At 38.1% G+C, this 25,269-nt stretch overlaps 1 protein-coding gene and 1 long non-coding RNA gene across 2 annotated transcripts in view; one reads left to right on the top strand and one right to left on the bottom strand.

Annotated features, from left to right (window-relative positions):
- The window catches only part of TSPAN5 (tetraspanin 5), a 76,324-nt gene that overhangs the window by 14,960 nt on the left and 36,095 nt on the right, over positions 1-25,269 (top strand). The window lies entirely within an intron of this gene.
- Positions 164-23,898, bottom strand: LOC144589591 (uncharacterized). The gene is made up of 3 exons (XR_013545793.1): positions 23,796-23,898; positions 21,011-21,092; positions 164-253 (listed from the first exon to the last, which is right to left on the bottom strand). It is a non-coding gene; the product is annotated as an uncharacterized LOC144589591 (long non-coding RNA).

Raw genomic sequence — 25,269 nt, 5'->3', positions numbered from 1 at the left:
TTTTGTCACCTGGGTTCAGCTTATAATCATTTGTTAATACAACTACAATATATATTAACCTCTTAATGTATACAACGTGCTTTTAACCATTGATAAAACAAGTTCCATGTTTGATAATATTCTGCATCTTCCTTTCCTTTGATTTTCAATGTCAGTCTATCCATTTCGGCACAGTCCAATATCTTTTTAATTATTTCTTGATCTGTAGGTGTTTCTTCATTTTTCCAGTGTTGTGCAAATATAATCCTTGCAGCTGTTAAGATATGCAGTATTAAATATACATTTTGTTTATCAACACTTTCTGGTATTATACCTAATAAAAAGAGTTCGGCTTAAAATCTACATGTTTTGATTATTTTAACAAACCATATATGTATTTTTTTTAAAAATTGCTTTATCACAGGTCCATCAAAGATGATAATAACCTTTACCTTTACCTAGAAAGGGGAACCTTGCCTCTGTCATAGTCTTGGCTCAGAATCACACACTGAAGAGCTGAAAGATTATAAAGGATTAAAGCCCTTCTCTCTTCATATATGTGTCCCTTCTTCACACCAGAGTCCTAAATTCCCATGCCTACTATGCTATTTTATGTGAAGAATGACATAGTAAACAAGACCCACAGCTTCCAGAGTATTAGTTCATCTTACTTCCTTTTTCCCTTTCAAGTGAGACTGTATTGTGAAAAGGAACTCCTCTCTTACATTGAAGTTCAAAAGCTCAATGCCCAGTTTCCATCTTGTACAAAACCTTGTTTCATAATTCAATAGAACAAAGATTACAAAAGCTCTACAATAGGTAGATGTTGGTAAATTGGTAAATTAAATAGATATAAAGTTGCTGTCTTTCTCAGGAAGACATCAGGTAATACAAACATACAGCCATAAAAATCTAAACAAAATCAGCAATGCATAAAAAATTAGAATAAATTGGTGCTTTTGTCCTATGCTGTCATACTCTAGTAGTTCTTTTAAATACTTGGCTGCTACTTTCAGACTGAAAGACTGGTAATCTTGTTTTCTAAATCCCTTGGTACCATGCATGCTGACTACAAAACAAAACAGCAACAATGTGATTCTTTCCCCCATGGCATTAAATAAATACAAGGATTAAAAATGCCATTTCTTACACCTGTATTTTCATTGAATTTAACTGGTTAAATTGAAATATTCCTTTCATAATTCAAAGGAGCACCACCATGAGGTAGTGGAGCAACTGCCACAACCAAAGCTCTGGTTGCCCTTTGTAGCCAGGACAAGAGATATGGGAAAATATCTTTAAAATTAGCATTATCAATTGGGCCCAGTAATACCATTGGAGTCTCAGACTGCAATCCTTTTTTCAGGGATGCAGGTAGGATCCTCCTTGAATGCCCAGTTTGAGCTTCTCTTATGGCAGAAAATCTATGTCCAGAGTTTTCTGTGAGTGTTCTTAGAGTGAGGGGGTTTCTGGAATTATACATGTCACTTGTGATACTTGTATTAACTCTTCTCCTGTAGACCATCATTTGTGCTATTGCACATTACATTGTTTTGTTTTTTTTTTGCTCTGATTCACAGTAGTGTGGCCCCCATTAGTATTTCTCCTGGAATAAATCATTTTTCCCTTGTATATGGTACAGCCCATATAAAGAAGACTTCAGAATCTGTATTGTATAGCATGAAGTGGCAGATTGACAGCTCATTGACTGAATTTGCCTTTGAAGCAGTTCTTATTTGATAGCTGAAAATGTTGCCAATTCCTAATTGAGGTATGGTAAGTCTAGTAGAACTGGGTAGGGCAGATAATGTGTGTTTTAATATAGTAAAATATTGCTACAAGAAATGCATGTATCTGAGCTGGAATACAACACATGTGTAGATAGTCTCTGTGGTGGGTTCATGCCCCTTGGTGTTGCATCTTTCTGGCACACTTTACCAAAATTAGCTTTCACATTTCTGTGACAGTCTGCCTGAAGATTCTGAAATGTAGAAGAATCATGTTCTCGTAAAGTGCACGGGACTGTCAGTGCACCCTAAATCTTAATTTCTGAAATGTTGATATGCATGAAATATTTCATCCATTGAGGAAAGTTGTTATTTTACTCCTAGTAGACTCTTAGGTGTAACTAAAGAAATATGACTTATGTATTAAATTGTACCCATTATTATTCTATTCCGCTGCAAGAAATGATTCAAAAAGTGTGTCAGCACATGGCAAGGAATGACTTTGACAAGGCTACATAGATGCCATATTGTATGTAACATAGCATAAGGGACATTATTAAATACCATATCTAGCACAATCTTTCCCCCTTGCTCTCATTGGTACCAAACATAATTCTCTTAGGTGTTATTTACATATCATTAGGATTACAACTGGAAGATAGCATGTACAGCTTAATGTATCTTTATTTTCTCTCAGATATGTTGACAGGGCTTTATATGGATTGCCATTTCTGTTCCTTCCAGCACAATTCATCATTATTACCTTTTTGTTGAAGACCAAGCAATGAAATATCATCTTTATCCCTCCAATGAAAAAGAAAAAAGACATGTGATCCATGTGTACAATGTGGAGACAAAGATGAGTGATACTGTCAAAATATATTTTTGTTTATAAAGTGTTAAAATAATTAATGGTGCATGTAGAAAAAGCAGCCGTAGAAATGTAGAAATGCTTTTAGAAGTGAGGTTTGAACAGCAGTTTACTAAAGTTACTGCAAAACAATTAGCTGGCTCTCCAGCCAGACATGTGAGCAAGGTCATTGTATCATAATATTCCTGACAGTTGAAGGTGTTTTACAAATGATAAAAAAGCATAAACAAAGGTGAGAGCTGAAAGCATGTTGAAGGAAGTGGTAAAATGTTGCAATTTGCTAATATGATCACGGGTGCCGATTACAAATCCTATAACTTGCATCCTCTATAATTACAGTATAGTACTCTGGTGTTACAATATCTGGTAGACCAGATTCCTTATTTTACAAGCCTTTATTCCTTCAGGCTTTGCAAAATTTTAGTCACAGCATTTACGTTTACCATCATAATGGCAGCTTGCCATATTTTGAGTTACAAGCTCTTGTTACAGAAGTTGTAAGGACAATAGAAATTCCTATTACAACGTTTCTGTTGGTGCTCCAGGCCCAGCAGAAGAGATTGTTGATAGATTGAGGGGAGGTGTGGACATCTGAGAGAAGTATAAATATAGGGAGTCAGGACACACATACACATGTTCAACTCATTAACACAAGATGGCAAACAACAGTGCCGTGGCACACACACAGAATACCAGCAACAATAGTGTAGCAGAAACGGTGGCAATCGATGAGGACAACATGGATTTTTCTATATGGATTCAGATTGGCTTGGCCGGGTGAGAACTGAGAACAATTTTCATGTGTGTCTAGATATACTAAAAGGCTAAGTAATATACAGTATTTTACTTTCATAGCTTTTTAATGTTAACTGTTTTGATATTTTAGAGTTGTGTTCTCTGCCTTTTGCTTTTCCAATGTGCCTTCTTAGGCTATCAGCCGCTGCATTCTTAGAATATAACTAAACATTATTTTTGGTATTTTATTGGAATTTTGGATTGAATTCTGACTTAAGCACTTGTCTATAACTTGAGTTTAGTTTTCATATTGTTTAAGCATTCGTGCCTATAGTTTTTCCATAGTGTGATATCTCAGACGAGAGCTTAGAGGCTCTCGTTGGAGTGCCGTCCACTTTTCAGGTTACTCAGGAGTTCAATCTATCCCACTTCCACCACCCAGAGAGACTCTCCATCAGGGAATTGACACCTGAGAACTGGAGGAAAGATTGTTGAGAATAATGGTCGCTACTCAAACTGAGCAAGAATTGGCGGGAAAAGAAGAGAAGGGGAGGTCTGTGGTAGGGGCGGGAATGGGAGAGATGAGAGAGAGAGAGAGCCAATCCCGGCGGGGGGTTGGGAGCTAATCTGGGTGGAAGATCCTTGGATGGACAGATGGGAAAAGGTGAAGGTATCCCGCGAGGAGGCCGATTACCACAGGAGGCGAGGATTACATCAAAGGCCATCATATTGAGGTGAGTCTGAAGCCCGTGAGTGGTGGCAATGTCTAAGAGAGGAAACGGAGGTGGTAGCACAGGAAACAGAGGAACATCGGGCATGACATTTGGAGGAAGTCCGGAGGAGGGAGTACCTCCGGGACCATGGACACCCTTTGAGAGAGAGAGGGAATCCCTTTGGGGATAAGCCCAAGATGAGGAGACTGCTGTTATTAGGAAATGAAGAAATGGAGCTCCTTGAAGGGGAAGCTGACCCCTTCTTGCATGGACCGTGGGAGAACAAATCCTTGAACCCTTTTGAGCCAGATGTTTGGTTGCCATTGGCAACTCAAGAGAAGTTTCATGGTAAACAGTTGAATGAAGAATTAAGGTTAAATGAATCAATAAATCCAAGTTTTGATTTAAACTTAAAAATGACTCTTGCTTTATTTGGAAAAGAAAAGGAGGCTCTGTATGAACCCTCACACATAGCTTTAAGACTTTTGGATGTATTCAAATATTGAAGTATTTTTGTGCTTAAGGAACAAAGGAGCAGTGTAGATCAATAAAGCTTGTAGAGCTAGGCAAGCTGATGTTGCTTGGAATCATTGTGATGATGAAAGAATTATACTTAGCTACCCAGATGAATTTTGATACATTTGGCAATGATTGATTCATTTCATTCTGGAATTAACTCTTAATTGGGATAACCCAGGTATGACAAACACAGGCCTCTGATTTTTCCTGAGAGGTCTAAAGTTCTTCCGGGCTCTTCAGGTGTCAGACCCTCTGACTTGACAACACCTTTATTGTTCAACAGACTAGAATCTGCCAAATAGAAGCTAGCTTTCAACTCCATACAAATTTTCATCAGGCTGGGTATTATATTACTGGGGATGGTGTAGAGGAAACATAGAAATTCCAAATTCCATGTCCACATCTGCAGGTCAAGCCTCCTTGTTTCAAACAAATTGCAATATGGGGGCTGCAGAATCAGCTCAGAAATGGTAGGTTTCATATTTCACATCTGGTGATGTGGATTAGAATGTCCTTCCTAATTTTGTTAAACAAAGACTTACCAGTCACTCAGCAACCTTGCCCCTTGCCTCATGGCAAAACAAACGATTCCTTTTTGGCTGGATACAGGGACACAGAGAAATGTAACAAACCCCATATCAGAGAAATTGGGATAAAATGTAGTTTAACTCTAGGTAAGTCAATTGCAGCCAAAGTTAAAGTATTGCCTAGTGTTTTGAAGGTGTCCTCAGTTCCAGTCTTCTTAGACTATGTTAAATGTCCTTGCTTGGTTGTAGATACTGCCCTGGTTGACTATTCAGTGTATCTTCCATAGTCCAATAAAGAAGAAAAAGCAGTATGTTCCTTGTACTCCTCTAATCCCTCAATTTAATTACAATCTCAAGACTACCCAAATAATCGTGAAGAAACCTAGATAAAAATCTTGAAGGCTCAATGTAAATGTTAGAAAACCTGAGTTTAATTGTAATGTATCCAAGGAAGAAAAATACTTACGTATCTGTCTGCTGTCTTAAATAGCTTATGAGTTAGAGTGTCTGTATCCTATGTCCAATGTACCCGCTAATTTTCAGCACTGCTGGATGGGTCTTCCCCTGCTCATGACTTTGCCTCTGCATGTGAGCACAACTCCACCTTCCCTGTATGTGAGACTCTGTCATGACTGGAACCAAAGGGGCTGAAGTCAGTCACTGCAGAACAGGAGGACAGTTGCATGGAAAGAGGTGGAGTCATGCGTGCGCAGCTGCGCACCTTAGAGAGAACCTTGTCTGTGTCTCCTCCATGATAACAGGTTGAAACAGAATGTGATGAGTCATCCTTATCTCCCATATTTTCCTCTCTTTTGACATGTAGCATCAAGTAAAATGACAGAAGAACATAATAAGATAATGAACGGTGATAGAGCATGCTTATTTCCTTTAAGTAAGTGTCAATAGGAGCTGCAAGGAAGATTTAACCACGTGAAGATATGAATGGGGTATAGTGGCAGAAATCATGTTTCGTAGAACAGTTAGTCACAACTAGAATAGGTCTGCTGAATCAATGGATATTTAGTTAGTCAGCTCTTCTGTACATTCCATTAATTGGAATAGGCCTGTTGTAGTTGCATCTTACTAGGCTAAGCAACAGGATTTCAGCCAATATTTAGATTTGTTTTTTACACTGTTAGTTTACACTATCCTGCACTTAATATCTGTAAACCTCAGCAGTCATATAAATCTTTTGCTACTTCTTTCAGAAGGTTGTATTTTAACCCTTTATATGAGATTTTTGTGTTTGAATTTTAGCATTGCAATTAACCCAGATCTTTAAAGCAGTGGGCAGTCTTAATTATGTGAAATGACAGGGTTAAATGAATAGGAGTGATGGCATGAATAGTAATTAAGGCATCCTGTAGACTTTGAAATGTCATGGATCAAGCTCATGCTTTCCACCTGCCATGAGATGCATGACAAGAGTAAAAAGATGTTTCTCTACTACAAAATTTTGTATAATGCTTTTCTGTTTCTGAAATTTGCCTGAATTTCTGCTCGTCAGTGGTTGATATTTCTATTGTGCTTCTCATCACTGTTCAAAGAGAGATGACAGTGATGGGAAAGTACTCAAGGGTGGGGAGAATTTCCAACTGAAGCCTCAGATGCTGTGAGTATGTGGGGAAGTGAAGCTTGTAAATAGCTTTATCCCCTGTTGCTGTAAACTCCTTTTGCAGTTGTTGGCTTTTAGCATAGCTAGGAATGAGGAAGACACAAGGATAACCTGATGTTTACCCTACATACAAGCTGTCATTCCCCCCCACCTTTTCCTCTAGCAGCTGCTACATTGTGCCCCAACTGGAAGGGCATTAATTTAAAAATTTGTTTCTTTTCCCTGGTGGCCGTGTCTGTCATTTAAGGCAGGCAGGGCTTAAGGAACTAGAGCTGGAAGTGTTGAAGCTGTCAGATTGTTTTACTATAGCCAGGTGATTTAATGGCTGCACACACAGACAATTACATTCAAATTGCAAATCAACATCAGGAGAAAGAAATCTAGAGGGTGTTTTTTTTTGGGGGGGAGGAAGGGTAATTGCTGCAGGATATTCTTACTTGGTCCTCATGTCTATAAATACAGCTGAATAATTTTTTTGCAACCCTTCACAATTCTGGCATGGGTATAGCTTGCTGCACTCTGAACAATATATATATACTTAAAAAGGTGGGTGGGTTCTTCAAGCTTTCCTTAGTCTCACCCACACACATGCCTAGCTGTTAAAGGTTTGCTGGCCTCAAAACAGTATTGTGGGTATTCATGCACAGTACTGTACTTTACAGAGGTCTTACCTTGATGTTACAAAGGAAAAGGATTATGCATTTTCAAGTCGGGTTTACTTACTATTCTATTAAGATTTTTATATATAAATTTATATTCCTGATGGTGGTGGGTTACACTGTATGTTTGAGTTGGGATTCTATTTGTCACTTGTTTTTGTTATATTAAAAATAGAAATAATGTTTCTTTTTTATTATTATTTATTGTCATACGTAATACCAATCTTCTGCCCTCACTTTCCCTAAAGGAATGAAGATTTCAGCCTGCCTCATACTACATTCACCCTGACAAAGAAATGATAAAGACACTTTTAAGCTGACAGAGCACTTAAAGTAATACACATATATAATCAAAAAGATGGAGACTTCTTTGAGCTGCTACATTTTAACAGAATCATCTTCTGGAATTTGTGAGGAAGTGTAGTTATATACTCCTGAAAAAAACACCACCCAATCCTACTAAAATCTAATACAATAGTTTACTCTCCTTATTTCAAACTCCCTTGATTCTCTGCTTTGCAATAAGGCTTGAAAAGTGTCCAAAACTGTTAGAAAAATTGACCTGATGGAAACCTCTTAATTAAGAGAATACACCATATAAAAGGAATCTCTTAACAAGAAGTTCAAACCAGTGTTAATGAATCTAGAGTCAGTGCAATCATTTGCAAGTGAGAAATCATTGCCCATTTGATGCAATATGAACTTTTGCCTTGTGTTTGGACAATGTTGGTTTCAGAGGTTCTAAAAGCAATGAAGTTTAGTACAGCAGCATCTACAAAATCCTTTAGTATGCTGACATGTGCTAAGCTTTTCTAGTAAAGGCCATAGCTCTCAGCGTCTTCATTATGAAAGTATAAAAATAACATATGAACATGCAGCCATCTGAAGAACACGTTCCTGATTTTGTATCTGTAGACATTTGGTACAGTATTGCCAGAAATTGTGACTATGTAAGTGGATCCATGTTTTTATTCCTTACCCTGAGTGTTAGCAGGCTGAATAGTAAGACTTCTTTTTAAATGATACTTGGTGTTTTTGTGCAAGGTTGTGTTTAGAAGTATCTTGGGTTATGTACAGAACATCTGTTTATTTCTTTGCTTCAAGATTCATTTTTTGTTACTTAAAATCATCTTTGTTTCTCTGTATTTTTTTACTTCACTGTAACTACGTTGCAGCACTAGAGCTGATTTCAGGGACTATTCCTATGGTCTGTCCTTATTTCTTGGAGTAGCCCAAAACAACATAACATCCAAAGACTTTGTCCCGAGAATAGTCTCAGGACTATAATTTCAGCCTCTTGATGTGGCAAATAAAATTTTGTTCTACCACCCTCTTGGAGAAAGATAATGCTGCCCAAAAGAGTGATACACAAGTCCACTTCTTAGTCATTGCATCACTTTTTTGGCAAAATTAAAATAAAACCAAATGGCTTCTCTACAGTTTGGTTTTTCATATGATTCTAAATCCCTACCTCTAGAAGTAGAGTAGCTAGGAAACTGGGTTATTTACTGCAGACAGTGGTATACTAGTAGTGGAACTGTTCATGTTGATTACAGGGAACAACATAATGCTTAGCTACATTGATGAGTAATATTTCAAATTTTTAAACAGTGTTTTAATTAAACATACAGTGTGGCCCTGTGTCAACAATTTTATCTTGAGAGCAATAGTTGAACTTGTTTTGACCTCCGGTTTCATGTGTTCACGCAGTGAATCAGGGTTAAATTGAACTGGAAGGCAGCTGCTACTGACATGTGAGTCCATCTTGGCTCTTTGTCATATTAGATGAGCAGACACAGACCATGACAGCAGCCATGTCATTTGGAAGAGCTTAGTTAAGTTGCTGTTTCAAACTATGAGTCCCAGTGATCATGCTGGCAGGGATTTTATGAGTTGTAGTCTGAGAAGAAAAGATTGTGCCAGAGATACCATATAAAAAATTATTCCAGTCCTCTACTATTTTCCTTGTTCTGCAGATTGTTTTCTAATCCGTTTCAAAATGTGGATATTGAATGTCCTTGGCTGGAGATAATTGGCCTCATTCCATAATATGAACCTGCCGAGGCACAAAGTTCACATTGTTAATACAGGTGGCTATATATGAGAGGAATTCTCTGCTGGCTGTCTCTCAACTCTAGAACTCTTTGTATTGTGACTTTCTTCACTAAGCAACAGGATTTCAGCCATTAGTGAGTAGTGTCACTGTATAGTTTAGTCCTTAGGCACTACTGAATTTAGTTGTATTTAGGTGGAATCAGTTTCATTTTGCTGTACTGTACTGTCTTGGCAGAGACAATGGGGTTATTACCTAGCTTTCTCACTCTTGTGTCTTTTAACTGACCCATGATATTCAGTGGTGTGTGCTGTTCACTATATTTAATGTGAAAATATTTAAATGATTATGTATTTTTTGTTTCAGGTGTTTATAGTACTGTAGTTCATTAAGGTTCTGCCATGTAATTTTTTTGTTTTCATGTATTGGCACTTAAATTGTGCATTTTGGTTGTGGGTATAATCATATACACTGTACTAGGGAGTAAGTTGATGTTGTTACCACTTGGTTTGTAATAGACGGGCATAGGGCTGGGCTGTGTGTAAATGGGACTTCTAAAAAATACAAAGTTGGCAATGTATAAGTGGTGCAAATCCTCTGTAGTAAAGACTGTAGAATTAACTTTCATCTAAGATATTTGACCACTTAATAAAGTTGCAATTCTGCTTTTTATACTTGGACTATAAACAGACCTGGAGAGAACCTACAATGGGATTGATTAGTTCTGCAACTGGAAGAATCTCCCATAATCCTTTTGCCTGGTGTGAGTGGGAAAATATAAACTAATAAGGAAAGCTAGTTATGAATCTATTTAGGCTAAGATTATGTAAGTGCAATCAGTGTAATACACTGATCAGCCACAATATTAAAACCACTGACAAGTGAAGTGAATAGCATTGATTATATTGTTACAATGGCACCTGTCAAAGGTGGGATATATTCAGCAGGAAGGTCATGTGTTGGAAGCAGGAAATATAAGCAAATGAAAAGATCTGAGTGACTTTGACAAGGGCCAAATAGTGATGGCTAGATGATTGGATCAGAGCACCTCCAAAACAGCAAGTCTTGTGGGATGTTCCCAGTATGCAATGGTTAGTACCTTTCAAGAGTGGTGCAAGAAGGACAACCAGTGAACCAGCATCAGGGTTTCAGGTACCCATGGCCCATTGATGCATATGGGGAGTGAAGGCTAGCGTGTCTGGTGTGATCACACAGAAGAGCTACTGTAGTTCAAATTGCTGAAAAACATAATGCTGGCCATGATAGAAAGGTGTCAGAACACAGTGCATCACAGTTTGCTGCATATGAGGGGTCCATAGTCTCAGACCGGTCAGAATACTCATGATGACCACTGTCTACCACTGAAAGTGCCTAAAATGGGGACATGAGTGTCAGAACTGGGCTATAGACCAGTGGAAGAAGGTTGCCTGGTCTGATGAGTCACATTTTCTTTGAAATCAGGTGGATGCATGTCGTTTACTTGGGGAAGAGGTGGTAGCAGGATGCACTGTGGGAAGAAGGCTAGCCAGTGGAAGCAGTACTGTATTATGCTCTGGGCAGTGTTCTGCTGGGAAACTTTGGCCCCATGGTCATGTGAATGTTACTTTGATACATACCACTTATCTAGAGATTGTTGCAGACCACGTACACCCCTTCTTGGCAGATGTTGCCTGTTGGCAGTGGCTTCTTTCAGCAGGAATAATGTACCCCACCATGCTGCAAATTGCTTGGGAATGGTTTGAGGAACCATTCAAAGAGTTCAAGGTGTTGCCTTTGCCTCCAAATTCCTCTGATCTCAATCTGATTGAGCAGTTTATGGGATGTGCTGGAACATCAGATCTGATCCATGGAGGCCCCACCTTGCAACTTGCAGGACTTAAAGGATCTAATGCTAATGTCTGGTGCCAGATACCACAAGACATGTTCAGATGTCTTGTGGAGTCTATGCCTTGATGCATCAGAGCTGTTTTGGCAGCACAAGGGGAACCTACACAATATTAGACAGTGGTTTTAATGTTGTAGCTGATCAGTGTAAGAGGTGTGAAGCTCTAAACTCTTTTGAACTTTTTTTTGACAGCCTATATGTAGCTGCGACTTAATGTTGAATAATCTATGAAAGTTTAATAGCTCATTGACAAAATATATAAATATTGTCATGCAAAATCAAAATAATTTTGACTCTAGCTTTGTGTTTTCCTCTAGCAGCCAGGTGTCTGAAAACAAACAAACAAAAGTAGGGCATGCAGGTAATGTTTGCTGTTGCACCATCTGGTCTTCAGTGGTATATTGACTCTGCATATGCTATTTCTGTTTAGCAATCTTAGCTTTTTTTACTTGAATTCCCTCCTCCCCCTGAATCCATCTTGGTTGCTTTAAGGGCTCATAAACTACTGACCGTCACCTCATTTTGTAGCAAACTCTACTCTTTTGACCCCAAGTTGTTTTGAACCACAATACAGGAGGTATCTTATCACTGAACATATTACATAAAACTTCTGGAAGGTGATGTCAAAACTTTGGGAGAGTCAGAGTTAATTCCATTGCAGATTCAAAACAGCATGCTGTTTAAAATTTTCTTAACTTCTGACACATATAATGGAGAGAGGTGTGCAAGCATATCCTTTTTGCTCTTTGTAATAATATAAACATAGACATCAGAACTCAGCTGAAGTTCTGTTCTTGAAGTTCAAAGGGTTTCTAAAGCTAGGAAGGAACAATAAAACTATAGAGGGTGTAGCAACCTAAGGCTATAAACATCATTGTAGAAATGTGCAAAGTTGGGGTAGCAAACAGATTTAGTTATGAGAAAAGCTTCATGGCATCATCTTATTGTGGTAGTGGTCTGAACTGTTCTAATGTATTTAATAATTATTAAATCAAATTGATTTAAATAATGATTTAAGTAAAAGTCAGAATTGACTTTGTAGCATGCATTTATCATTAGTGAGCAGGAGTGTTGGCAAGTCTTTGGGTCCAAGTCTGAGTCCATATTAAAGAATAAGCTTTTTTCCCCAGAAAAAGGGGGAGGGGTGGTTTGTTCTAAGTCAGTAGTCAAGTCTGAGTCATTGAAAAAAAAACCTGAGTCCGAGTCGAGTTACCGATGCGACTTAAATCCGAATTGACAGCGAGTCCCATGACTTGAGACCACATCCCTGGTAGTGAGTGGGGAAGTGAGCATAATTTTGCTGTAATGCAGCCAAATAGACTATGAGAAATTTAAACCTAAATGCAAGGGGCTAAATCTAGTTATTTATCCCAATAGACCTGTCGAATCAGAAGAATTCATAGAAGCATTGATTTACCAAAGGCCCATTGATTCATTGAGGTTGCTTCAGTAAAGATGAACAGTTGAATTTAGACCTAGGGTCAGACTCTTGGTGGAATCCTGGTGCTAGCTTACCCAGTGATGAAGTTTTTGGCAGTAGTTCTGCTTGGTCATCTATGGAAAATATGATGTTTTTGTTCTGTTTTGTTTTGTTTTCCTATGCTATTGGAAAAGGTTGCATGCATAAAACTGGTAAAAACTAGAAATAGCTGGATAAAGGTGAAGTTTTGCCATCCGCTCAGCTCTGTTCTACCAGGTTTCTTCCAGATGTGTTGAAATATAAGTATTATCACCAGCCAGCAGGGTCACTGGTGGTTGCTGATGAGAGCTTTAGTTAAAGGCAGTTGAAGAATATTAGGTTGGTTAAGTTTCTCAACCCTTCAAAAGATTTTCTGTTTAATACAGGTTTGTATTACCAAGTGACTTTGGTTTAAATTAGATGCAGAATTGCTCTCAACGGAAGTAAAAACAAAGTAAAGCAGATTGTTAATATGGATATAAAATAAGAATTAAGGAAGGTATTATTAAGATTGCGAAGAAAATAAATGTCTGGTGGAAAATAAGGAAGTAAAAATGTTAAAGATTTACTGTTTTGCGAAAGAGATAATAGAAAGTTATTTTGGTTATGTGGTAATGTGATAATTACTTATTTTTATAATTTATTTTTTAAATGCAATAAAGATTAAAAGTAAAAAAAAGATTTTCTATTCAAGTGCATAAGGAACAGTTCAGTACAGTATGTTATGAGTCAGATTATTGTTCTAGATGTGTTATGTGATGAGGGTAGAGTACATTTGTGGTTTTCAGAGTCTAAAATTGGGTACATTTATATACTTCAAAGTAATGTAACTTTTAGAAGCTAGATTGTTTTCCAAAAAAGGGAAACGTGCGTCTTTGCAACCACATGATTGGTAATAATCCACTGATCAGACTGTTATGTGTCATAAAATTATATCATTCTTATGGTCACTATGAATTAGGGACCTCTAGAAGGCTGTGATTTCTTTTATTAAGTCAGTCCACCTCATATTTGTTCTTCTTTTCCTGCAACTGGTAAGACTATGAGAACATGATGACATATCTGTTTTTAATCGATGAACCAGGAAATTGTGAAAGAACCCTGCAGTCATGCATAGAGAGATAGATCTTAATTTTTTTAGCAACAGGGGATCAGTAAAAGTCACTGTGTAATACTACAAAGCCAGCCATAGTTGTCTTTGTTGCTGCAGTTTTAAAGACATGGGTGAGGCTTTTCATCTTTACTTGGCAGATTGATTGTCTATTCACCCAGTGATACAAGTGCAGAACACAGCAGAGTATTGCTTTTCCCTTAGAGATGTGAATTGGTTTGTCAGTCAAGCCCTTCTTTTCCATTCAGTTAGATTAGAGCTGAACTAGGGAAGGTGGAGAGGATAGATAACCATGCTTGTTCGTCTAGGTGATCAAATCTCAGTCTTTGGGATGACTGATTGTGAAAAAAATGCATTTGTCATTTCTGATTAACTCTCCTTGTCCAGGTTCTAGAAGATGGACCAAAAATGCATAATTACTTGTGGCTTCTGGTTTTTTAAAATTCATTTTTAAAATGGACTTTAACATTGCTTTATATCTGTTATTAAGCAATTTTAGCATGTATTTTCTTGTACTTTGATTTGAGAATACTGGTGAACATGGTTGATAAATTTATTTATTTTATTTATTTATTTGATTTTTACCCCGCCCCTCTAGACCATGTCTACTTCTTGTTCTTAAATATTTAAGAAGAATAAGTAAATAGCTTAACAACTAGGTTGCTGCTTCCACTTATCCAAAAATAGCAGACTTGATAACAATGCTTCTACCATTGATTCATGACAGAGACTTTTGTTCAGTGCTAGAGCACATGCCTTGCATGTGGAAATTTCTGGGTTCAGTTCTTGGCCTCACCGTGAATCTTACCTGAGAGAGAACCACTGATGGTCAGTATTGACAAAATAGGCCAGTGATCTGACTCTGTTGAAGGCATCCTGTGTTCCTGTGGTGGCTAGAAGATAATGTGTGCTTGCTTGCTTTATGTCTGCCAACCAGAATTGGTAAGTGCATAGGAACCAAGCTTCCTATGGGGGATTTGGGGGTCATGATCCCCAAAGGTGCCACAAAGTGTTTTCTTGGGGGTTGTTGAAGTTTTTGGAGGAGAGGGACATGTCACTTGACTTCACTCCCAATCTGCATACACCAGCCCCTTCCCTCACTTCTACTTCCAAGACAAGCTCTCTTTGCTCCCCACTGTGGGGCTTTTGGTTGCCCAGCTTCCCCGGGCTGCACACTCTCCTCTGCCAGTGGTGGCTTCTTCTTGGCTCTGGTAGCTGGCTGACTGGCAGGAAATCAGGATGAGGAAAAGTGGGATGCAGGATCCAGCCCAGCCCCTGAAGTCCAGGATGGCTGCAGCAGGGGTTGAGAAGTGAAGAGGCAGCAGGAGGCTGGAGGGAAAATGGGAAAAATGGTGGTGGAGGAGGAAAAGGCTGCTGCTGTTGCTGCTGAGGCAATGTCAGACATTCCTCACCTCAGCCACATGCCACTGTTGCCATCTTAGGGAGGATGGCTGAGAAGGAGGAGATGGTAGAGCTGCCAACTGAAGGGAGGAGGAAAAAGGGTGACAGTTCCATTCCTAAGGGAAAACCCACCCTTCTCCAATTTAAAACCACCCTCATTACCTGCATGTCCTGGAGCCCATTCAAGGACTGTGGAGGGGTGAGGGGTGACTTTTGAAGCTGGTTGCCCAGAAGCAAGTACAACCATTGTATTGAATATTATGTTAGAATGATATTTTGAAAAGTATTTTAATGTATTTTCTTTACCACATTAAAATGCCTTTCTATGCAGATGTGGTGGGGGTGTTGAAGGGTCCTTGATTTTTATAAAAGGGGGTCGCAAGGTTGGGAAACACTGTACTAAAGTTTCCCAAGAGCTCTCAGGGCATGGTAGCCTTAGGCCCCTATTCTTTCTGGTTCCACTTAGGAGACCTTTCTCCCCACCTCTATATCCTTTGAACATTTGGAAAGAAGGCAGCCAGGTATTTCCTTCCAGGTTTTAATATATATATACCAGAAAGAATAGGGGGTCTCTATTCTGGTTCTTCCTAAGAACCATTTGAACCATTTGAAATGAGTGTGAATAGTACAGCATTAATTTGTAAATTCTTATAAAATCTTCCTTTTCTTGTATTCAGGCTGCAGTTTGCTCTTTAGGAATTTCTGTTTAACAATATTGATCTGTGGAAATTGAATACACATTTTGTTTTTATTATGCCACACTGACATAGTCACATATTTGGCTTCTGTCCATCTTTTAAAATGTCAGCTGTGAAACATCTGTGCATATTATGGACATGTATCCTGGATATAGGAGGGGTATTATTCTAACAACAATGGGTTGGACCTAGCTATAGTTAGTCATACTCACTGAAGTCCCATTGATTTCTTACTATGAGTATGTTTGGATCCAGTCCAATATCTTTGGCTTCTGTTCCTCCACCACTACATACTCTGTTACAGCCTTTTCTTTTACATTGGTACAAATGGCTTGATAGTACTCCCTCCAGACATGTGCCTTATATAGATTTTCTTTTTGACCCTGCTTCTTACTGTACTTGTGTGTACCTTTTGGACAGAAGCAACATGGTGAGGAACAGTGAGAATGTACAGTATATCTTCCTTAACAGTCAGTGCATATTCTGCCATGGCAAAGGGGAATCAATTCTTTGTGGACATTTCAGAGTTAGCTTATTTATACAGGTAGAATGCTTACAGCACGTAGGAAGGATATTACCTATTTAGTTATAGTTCAGCCAGTAGGAAGGACTAACATACTGTACTTGGATGATCAACCATGTTTTCAAAACAAAACACAGAACTGGCAAACTGGGAGAATGGATAGACTATAAATTATTTTGTTTTCTGTTCAAGCAGTTTGTGCTCTAAAAATGCTCTAAAGAGGTTATCTTATATGTATGCTACAAATGTACCTAACTGCTTGTTAATAATGGTCTCTGCTCACAGAGTAACAAGAATTGTCCAGACTTCATGAAAGTTTGAGGAATCTTGGTTATCCATAGAATAAGTGCATGTGCCTTAGTTATTATAACTTCTGGCAAGTCATTGTTCCTATTTTAGCTTTGAAAATTCCCTAGCAGATATCTTGCTAGTTGTTGCATAAAGCTTTCTCAGGCATTTGCAATGAGCATGTAGGAAGAGGTCAGCTCAGACCTTCACATATTGAGTGTAATAATCTGAAGAGGACTTTCACACAAGTTCAGTAGAACTTGCCTAGTTTGACTGTGTGGACCACAGCAAACTATGGCAAGTCCTTAAAGAAATAGGAGTGCCTCACCACCTTATCTATCTCCTGAGAAACCTATACATGGGACAGGAAGCAACAGTCAGAACTGGTCATGGAACAACAGATTGGTTCAAAATTGGGAAAGAAGTACGGCAAGGCTGTATATTGTCTCCCTGCTTATTTAACTTATATGCAGAATTCAAGGAATTACTAGAAATACTAGAAAGAAATACTAGAAAGGAAATAAAATTAAAAACAGCCAAACTGCTGTAGAATCAATGATCATGGCATGCTGCAGCTGGATCTGAGATTTAATAATTACAGGGTGGCCCTTGTATAGAAATCAGGACACATTTTACTGATCTCAGCAACTGATGAAAGGTGCGATACTAGGCTAGTTGTCTATGTGATTTCAAAATTGATCTTAGTGTTAGGTGCTGAGGACAGGAGAGTGAAAGATATCAATTTGCTTTTGTTGGTTGATTTAAAAACATAAAACATATAATTAGTTGCTGTAGTAATTATGGAGTTACTTGTGTACTCTTTTTGACTCTTCCTTTGTAGACCTTAAATCATTATTTTACTATCTGGAAAAAATTCTTTTCATTAAACTTCTATGTACATATAGCACAGAGTTACTAACATTCTTGGCTGAAATCATTATATCTGTGTTGCATTATAGATGCCCGTATGAAGACAGAACATGACTCTTTTGTTCTAGTGTAAAATATATGACTTGACCTAATTCATTTACATATTAATTGTGCCAGACATTTTTATCTCTCTGTCTTTTTTTTAAAAAAAAGCTGGTTTCCTAGGAAACCATTGCCTTCCTGTCAGTGCAGTAATTGTAAGGAGACTGCTGTGTGTCTGAGGCATTGTTCGTTTGTGGACAAAAGGGAGTAAAAGGGGGGAATGGGGTGGATTCTAACAAAATGGGCTGACATTTTTATTTGCTAGCACATTAGATGTCCTGCTTTCTCATGTGCTGTTAATCAATATGTTTTCTTGTAAAGTAAACTGAAGCAAAAGTAGAAGTAATTTTGTTTAGAAAGATCTTGGCCTAGACTTTTTCTAAGCTTTTTTAAATAAAAAACCAAATTAATTTTAGCCAAAGTGGACTGTTTTCCTATATGAGTAGAAAACTCAATAATGTTGGGTAAGGGAAGATTTTTAGTAACCTGAAGTTTTTACTGAATTAGATTTGCAATTCTTTTATCTATCATGATAATTCTTTAAGCAGTATCTATTTTAGATTTTCATAATCTAGTGTTTCCTAGATATTTTGGGTGGCATTTTCCAGCATTCCTTCCTGTATTAATTGGGTCTGATAGAATCCAGAAGCATAAGATTTTGTAGGTTTGATACAGCCATAATCTTCTTAGTGTTCTTGCCTAATTTTCCAGGTGACAGAAATGCATTAAAGTTGGCAGTTTGCATGGATTTCTACATATGCACATTTGCAATGCACAAGACACTGTCTACTTAAGTGGACTTCCTTGCAGTTAAAATGCTGTATGAAAATCAGGTCCATAGGCCATATATCTGTAGGCCAGTTCAGTTGACATGTCTACAAGCCTTTTGCCCAGGGTACTTTTATACCTTAAAGCTGGACCTGATTGCCATTGTAGAGTTGTCATGTGAGAAAAATAGAATGACTTGTGAATAATTTTCTACTGTATGCACTAAAATTAAGCTGATTCCCCAGAGTACATTCATGCTGTCCAGTTAAGGGAAATAGTCATTGAACTTAGTCTTAGAAGCACAATATGCTTAATACAGTCATGCCCCGCTTAACGATTGCCCCGCATTACGATGAATCCACTTTACAACGATGTTTTTGCGATCGCAAAATGATGGTCTAAATGGGGGAATTTCGCTTAGCGATGATCGGTTCCCGAAGCGGGGAACCGATTTTTGCTTTACGACGATCAAAAACAGCTGATCGTCACGTTTTCAAAATCGCCGCCGGGTGCTTAAAATGGCTCCCCACTATGCTTAGAGATGGATTCCTCGTTATACAGTTTTTAGCCCATTGGAATGTATTGAACAGTTTTCAATGCATTTCAATGGGTTTTTAAATTTCGCTTTATGACGTTTTCGCTTAACAGTGATTTTCCTGGAATGGATTATCATCGTTAAGCGAGGCACCACTGTACTCCGCACCATAAACTTTCTTTTCAGTGTGTCTTACAAAAATGAAACCCTCTCTCTGAAAATTTGCACCAGAAGTGGCTCCAAATTGCTTCTTTGCTAGATAATATTTGTGAAAAACATTCATTGGCTTGCTTTCCTCTCCTGGCTTTCAAGTCAACAAAGAACATGTTACTAGAATGAGGTGTTCCCAAGTGGAGAAAGAAACAATGTATCTGAAAATCTTGAGTTTATTTTTCTGTTAACAATGCATTCCACAAGAGCAATAAAGCTATTTGCAAATGCAGGAAATATTACTCCATTTTGTCACATAAAATTGTTTCCAGGCTAAAATAGAGCTTTGATTCCAGTTTGTCAACTTACCATGATTTGATTCTCAGAGTGACAACTATGTATTCAACAGCTTATACAGTACATTATAATAGAGACATTAGTATGTACTTAATTCTGTTCTTGGGCGTGAATAGAAAAGATACTTGAACCTGGATCTGCCAAGTTGCAGTGTACCACTATCCACTCTATCACAGTGACTCCCTGGGATAAAGAGATACTGTTATGAAAGGAAAGATGTGTACTTTTACTTCAGAATGTACATGGAAGTGTAAGTATATAGAAACAACACTGTCACTGATGTCTAAGAAAATCCAGAAGAAACTGAAAATCTCGAGGAATTCTCCTGTTTCCGTGCAGGTTTTTGTGGTCTTATTACTGATAGTGAGTACTGTGATTACTTCCCCCAAGTCTTCCTAGTTTGCCCTAGCAGAGGCAAAGATTCATCCTGTCTTGGATCCCTTTTTTGCAGAAAAGCAAGGCAAGACACCTTATCTTATTGCTTCTTCTTAGCTACAGGCTTGGGACCCTCCTGGATTCTTTTCTTGCCTTGGAGCAGGGAAGGTTATCTGGGAGAGAGAGTTTTTGTTTTAGCTGTGCACTACCAAGATACTGTGGCCGACCCATCACCAACCTTCTTCACACTGTAAAAGTTGAGTGTCCAGGGACTGCTACCCAGTTCTTAGAACAATCCATTCCAAGCCTTGGAGTATAGAGGGTAGATGTTCATGGTCCAATGGCCCATTATATTTTCTAATTTGTTATGATTGTTATCTTATGCCTTCATCTTCCCAAAAGACAAAATAGAGATGGGCAAAAGAAGATAAATAAATGGAGGCTATTGGAATGTATGCTACCATTGAAGGCAAAATAAATCTTTGTATTTACTTCATTGTACTGTACTTGTAAAGTCTGAGAAAGTGCAGCAACATGAACAATTATGAATTCTTCTTTGGGAAAAGAAAAGCAACATGTTCAGGTTTATCTGTAGCCAATTGATTAAGATCATGTTGCTCCTTTTGTGTAACCAGTGTTCAGCTTGTGAATGAATGAGCCATTTATGAAATGTCAGGCAAGGTCATTTCTCCTTCTCTCTTTGTCTTTAGCAATCACCTACCCTGCTGGAGGAAAGGGGAAGAACTTTCTCATTGATTTTTTTTTTTTTGCCCCGGGAAATAAAATATTAGGATACATTGCCAGCATCCAAGCTTATCCATATGAATAGAAACAGTATGTGTGGCTTGGAATTGTAATGTGACAATCTGCTGTAAATTAACGTATCAACATGGAAAGTGTGAGTTTAATGCATATAGTAACATGCCAACAGGTAACCATTGTTGCTCTATGATACAATTGGCATTTATTCTGCAAAAATGGAGCCAATTCTTTTTGGAGTAAAAAGGGAGGAAGAAAGGAAAGAGGTACAAGTAGTAGTTCATTCAGAATTGTAATTGGAACAAGAGTCATCTACAAAAACCAAGCTTACCTGAACCTGTTTTATAACTCTTATTTTAGCCTGGTAACTCTCACATAGAATGCTCTTCATGAATCCATAGCTTTTTGTTCAGCTGAAAAAGCAAAAATTTCAATATCTACCTATGCCAGTTGCATGTGGTTACTTTGCTCCATTTATGTTAGATTACAGTTGAGATGTGTGCATCTGCATATGCATGCATACATATGAAAATATTACACACACACACACACACAAGTTTTCATAATTAAGGTATGTGGCTGCTCGCGCTGGCTGAAATGAGTGTTTTGCCAATCAGCAGCCTGTTGGCAATACATCATATGGAGCATGTGTTATTTAATTTAGTACAGGGTTTTTCAGAATCTGTTTTAGGAAACCTTGAGATTCCTCCTGAGAAATTTCTTAGGGTTCCTTTCTTGAGAATGTTGGTGTTTTATAACTTCCTTGAAAGACAGTTTAGCAGTTGCTGCTAGGTCTCCTAGACAGTACAAACCACTAGGGGAGTATAATGGCAAACAGCCTTCCCCAAGTTGGTGCTTGCTAGATATGCTGGACTGCAATTTTCCTATCTTCTTCTACCATGATCTCCAGCTTGCCTTGTCACACCTTTAAGAAATAAACAAGCAGGAAAGATGTGCAAATGTTGTTTAATAGGCATTGGCTAAAATCCTGTTGCTTAATTAACAATGTAGAGGCAAATGATGTAACATTTAGCCACATCTAAATTAAGAAGTTTCTGTTGTATACAGTGGTGCCTCGCAAGACGATTGCTTCGCATAATGACGAATTCGCTGTACGATGAAGTTTTCAGAGCGATCTTGCGCTTCGTTTAACTATGTTTCCTATGGGCAATTTTCGCTTTACGATGTTAGGGACCTTGCCTCGCAAGACGGTTAAATTTTAGGTCCCTGTTTTTCGCTTTACGATATTTTTGACTGCTTGGTTTTGCTTCGCTATACGAGTCTTTCAATGGTCTCTGTTTCGTTAGACAGCTGTCTTCGCTTGGGAACCGCGTTTCGCTTAACGATGTTTCCTATGGCAATTTTCGCTTTACGATGACAATCCGTTCCCATTGGAACAGATTATCAGGTTTTCAATGCATTTCAATGGGAAAATGTGTTTTGCAAGATGGATGTTTTGGCTTAACAGCGATTTTCGCGGAACGAATTAACATCGTCTTGCAAGGCACCACTGTATTTGGAGAATGTATGCCTGCTGGCCAATTTATTTGACTCTTCACAATGAGTAGAGGTAGTATACTATGGGTTACTATTTAGTATATAAGGCTGGAACAAAAAGAAATAATTGATGCATAGAAATTATGATATATGTGCAATATATTTGAGGAGTTATGCTGGTTTTAAGAAATCCAGGAATATTGTGGGAATTTAATTATGCCTGTTCTAAGAAATGCCTTAAGAGTGTCTATTAATGAAAGTCTACTGTAAGAGACATTTTAATCCTACTAATGGACACTGAAATTGTTTGTTTATCCTAATAAACAATTGCTTGGATCTTTCCCTCTAACAGTTGTTATTGCATTATGACAAAATAAAAATGAGGTCCTGTTAATATTACTGTAAACCTGCAGCCCTTGACTTGGCATGTTCAAAGCCACAAATTTTATATGCCATTGAGTGATGTTTCCTGATTCTACATGCATTACTCTATTGAGAAATCACTTTTGGTAACTGAAATGTATAGTTCTTGGATGTTAAAAAATTGTTGCCTTAGACAAGGTGGATAAAAAACAATGATTTTTAAAATCAAATTGAGTTCAATCACAATTTAAATTTTCTTAAAAATCAATTTTTAATTTGAACCACCAAAAATATCCAATTATTTTGATTTAAATTCTCATTTGAATCAAATTCACTCCGCTTCTTGATTACTTGTGCTTTGTTCCAAGAGAGAGGCTCTTAACATGGGATAGAGTAAAAAGGTCACTTCAGAAAATATATTGGCTAGTATATCATTTATTTGTTAGTCACTGGGAGCTGACCAGCAGGTGAAAAGCACTGGTGACCCAAGTTGGATGTGGCTGGTATCCAAGCAAGGTGGCAGTCTGCGTGTGCTTGAAGTGCAATTCATACCCATGTTCCTATTATGCTTAATCCAGTACTTCATACTTTTTATGCTTGGAAAATAAAATTTAAAGTTATTGTCTATAAATAGTGGCTGCTTAGGTCATCTGCAGCCCCATTTCAAATTAAATATGCGTGTTGTCTTAAGTGACTCACTAGCAAACATCTCTAATTTTTTATTTCTGGTATTGTGCTAAAAGGACAAGGTTTGTAGCAGGTAGTCTGAAAGTGATGTACATACCATGAAAATCCATTCAGCAGTGGCTGAACACACAGTTGTCTGTGTTTGCATAATGAGCCCATTGTATTGCTGAGTTCAAGGGCAAAGTGCTTGGATTGTCTGAGATGACCATACTGGTTTATCTGTGCTGCCACTTTAAAGACTGTAGACAGAGGTAGAGTTGTATTGTAGATGATCTCACATTAAGGGCACATTTGATCTGTTTATGGGTTGTTCATCTTTTAAAAAGGTGGTGCTATGGCAAAAATGAAATAAGCATACTCACATTCTCTATTGGTAGAAATTTGAAGATTTAGAAACAATAGGCAAGCAGCAGCACAAATCTTGATTTCACTCCCAGTAGAAACAAAAACAGGATTCCCAGTGTGGTGTAAGTGGGCAGTGTGACGGACTAAGACTGGAGAACAGGGTTCAAATTCCCACTTACCCAAGGAAATTACCGGTAAAAACACTCCTTAAATATCTCACTTACCTTGAAAGCCGTATTAGGGTCTCTGCAAATCGGTTTTGACTTGACAGCACAGAACACGGACACAAAAACACGCAGATTATCAGACTGGGGATCTCGTAGTTTCTTTGCAGATCTTCCATTCACTAAAGCAAGAGGGCTTTCAGCCCTAGGATAGGGACAAAGACTATTCACTGTTGGTGTGGGAGGCGGATAGAGAGAGCACATGACAAAATGGTTTATGAGGACAGATTGTTAACACGTGGGCTATGCCTGCCCTTGCTCCTCATGAAAGATTATTATGCTGGCTGTTTCTAGAAGATTTTTGAACCTTCTCTCCTTAGTTGAAATGTGAGATCATTCTAATGCTGTGTCTTTGTAGTGATCACCGTGCTTTGGCTCAGGTAGATTATTTGCATGTACCAGTGAGAGCTTTCGGGAGGTGGAGCCAGAGAAATTAGGAGGAGGGGTGAGTCAGAGTCTAGTCAGTTCAATCAGAGAGACAGAGAAGAGAGAAACAGTTTGGGGGTTGAGGCATAGAGAGTGTTTAAATAGTCATTAGTCAGAGTGTGACCTGTATTAATTAAGATACTGTACCCTGTTTCCCCAAAAATAAGACCTAACCTGAAAATAAGCCCTAGTATGATTTTTCAGGATGCTCTTAATATAAGCCCTACCCCAAAAATAAGCCCTAGTTAAGTAAAACCCTGCCCTCCACCATTGTGCAGCAACCAGAAAATGACATGCCTGTAAAATAAAACATCCCCTGAAAATAAGCCCCAATGCATTTTTGGAGCAAACATTAATATAAGACCCTGTTTTATTTTTGGGGAAACATAGTAGAAGAGGTTAAAATAAAATAGTGAAGCTCTGTGTAACTTTAAGAATAAGAACTATTCCTAAAACAACTTGTAGTCAGTAAACCTGTTTCTGTTTAAAGGTTCAGTGCTGAATAGACCTCAGTCTTTCATAGGAAATATAGATTGATAAAGAGTTCAACTGGTGGCAGTGTGTTAAAGGGTGTGTTGGGATAACTTCGTGATCTCAGTGTTCGGTGAAACAACATAGAGATCATGGGGTAAACGTCACAGTCTTTAACTAAGGGTGCTTGCTGTTCAGAAATTGTAAAATTACATATCCAGAACCTGTTTTATAAGGGAAGCTATTCTGATATTCTGTGAACTCTGTGTGTTATAAAATGCCACTCTCTGGCCACTATTTCTAGAGAGAAAGCACCGGTCCCTTGTAGACAGAGATATTCTAGAAAACAGGTGAAGAAGGACATGCTCTAATAATATTGTCAGGAAATAGCAGGCATTCAAGTTTTGGTGTTCCCTGATTATGATATCCAACCATTCTGCCTTCTCTTATAATTATGCTTTGGAGTGATTTGGGAACAGATCTGAAAACATTGAAGTTGATAATATAAATATGAATCAACCAACGTATTTCTTGGTATCCAGAAGGACTATACATGATGCATTATCTGTACATGCAT

The sequence above is a fragment of the Pogona vitticeps genome, chromosome 5 (assembly GCF_051106095.1).
Source record: "Pogona vitticeps strain Pit_001003342236 chromosome 5, PviZW2.1, whole genome shotgun sequence".
Lineage (NCBI taxonomy): Eukaryota > Metazoa > Chordata > Lepidosauria > Squamata > Agamidae > Pogona > Pogona vitticeps.
This window is presented reverse-complemented; position numbering and strand designations above follow the sequence as displayed.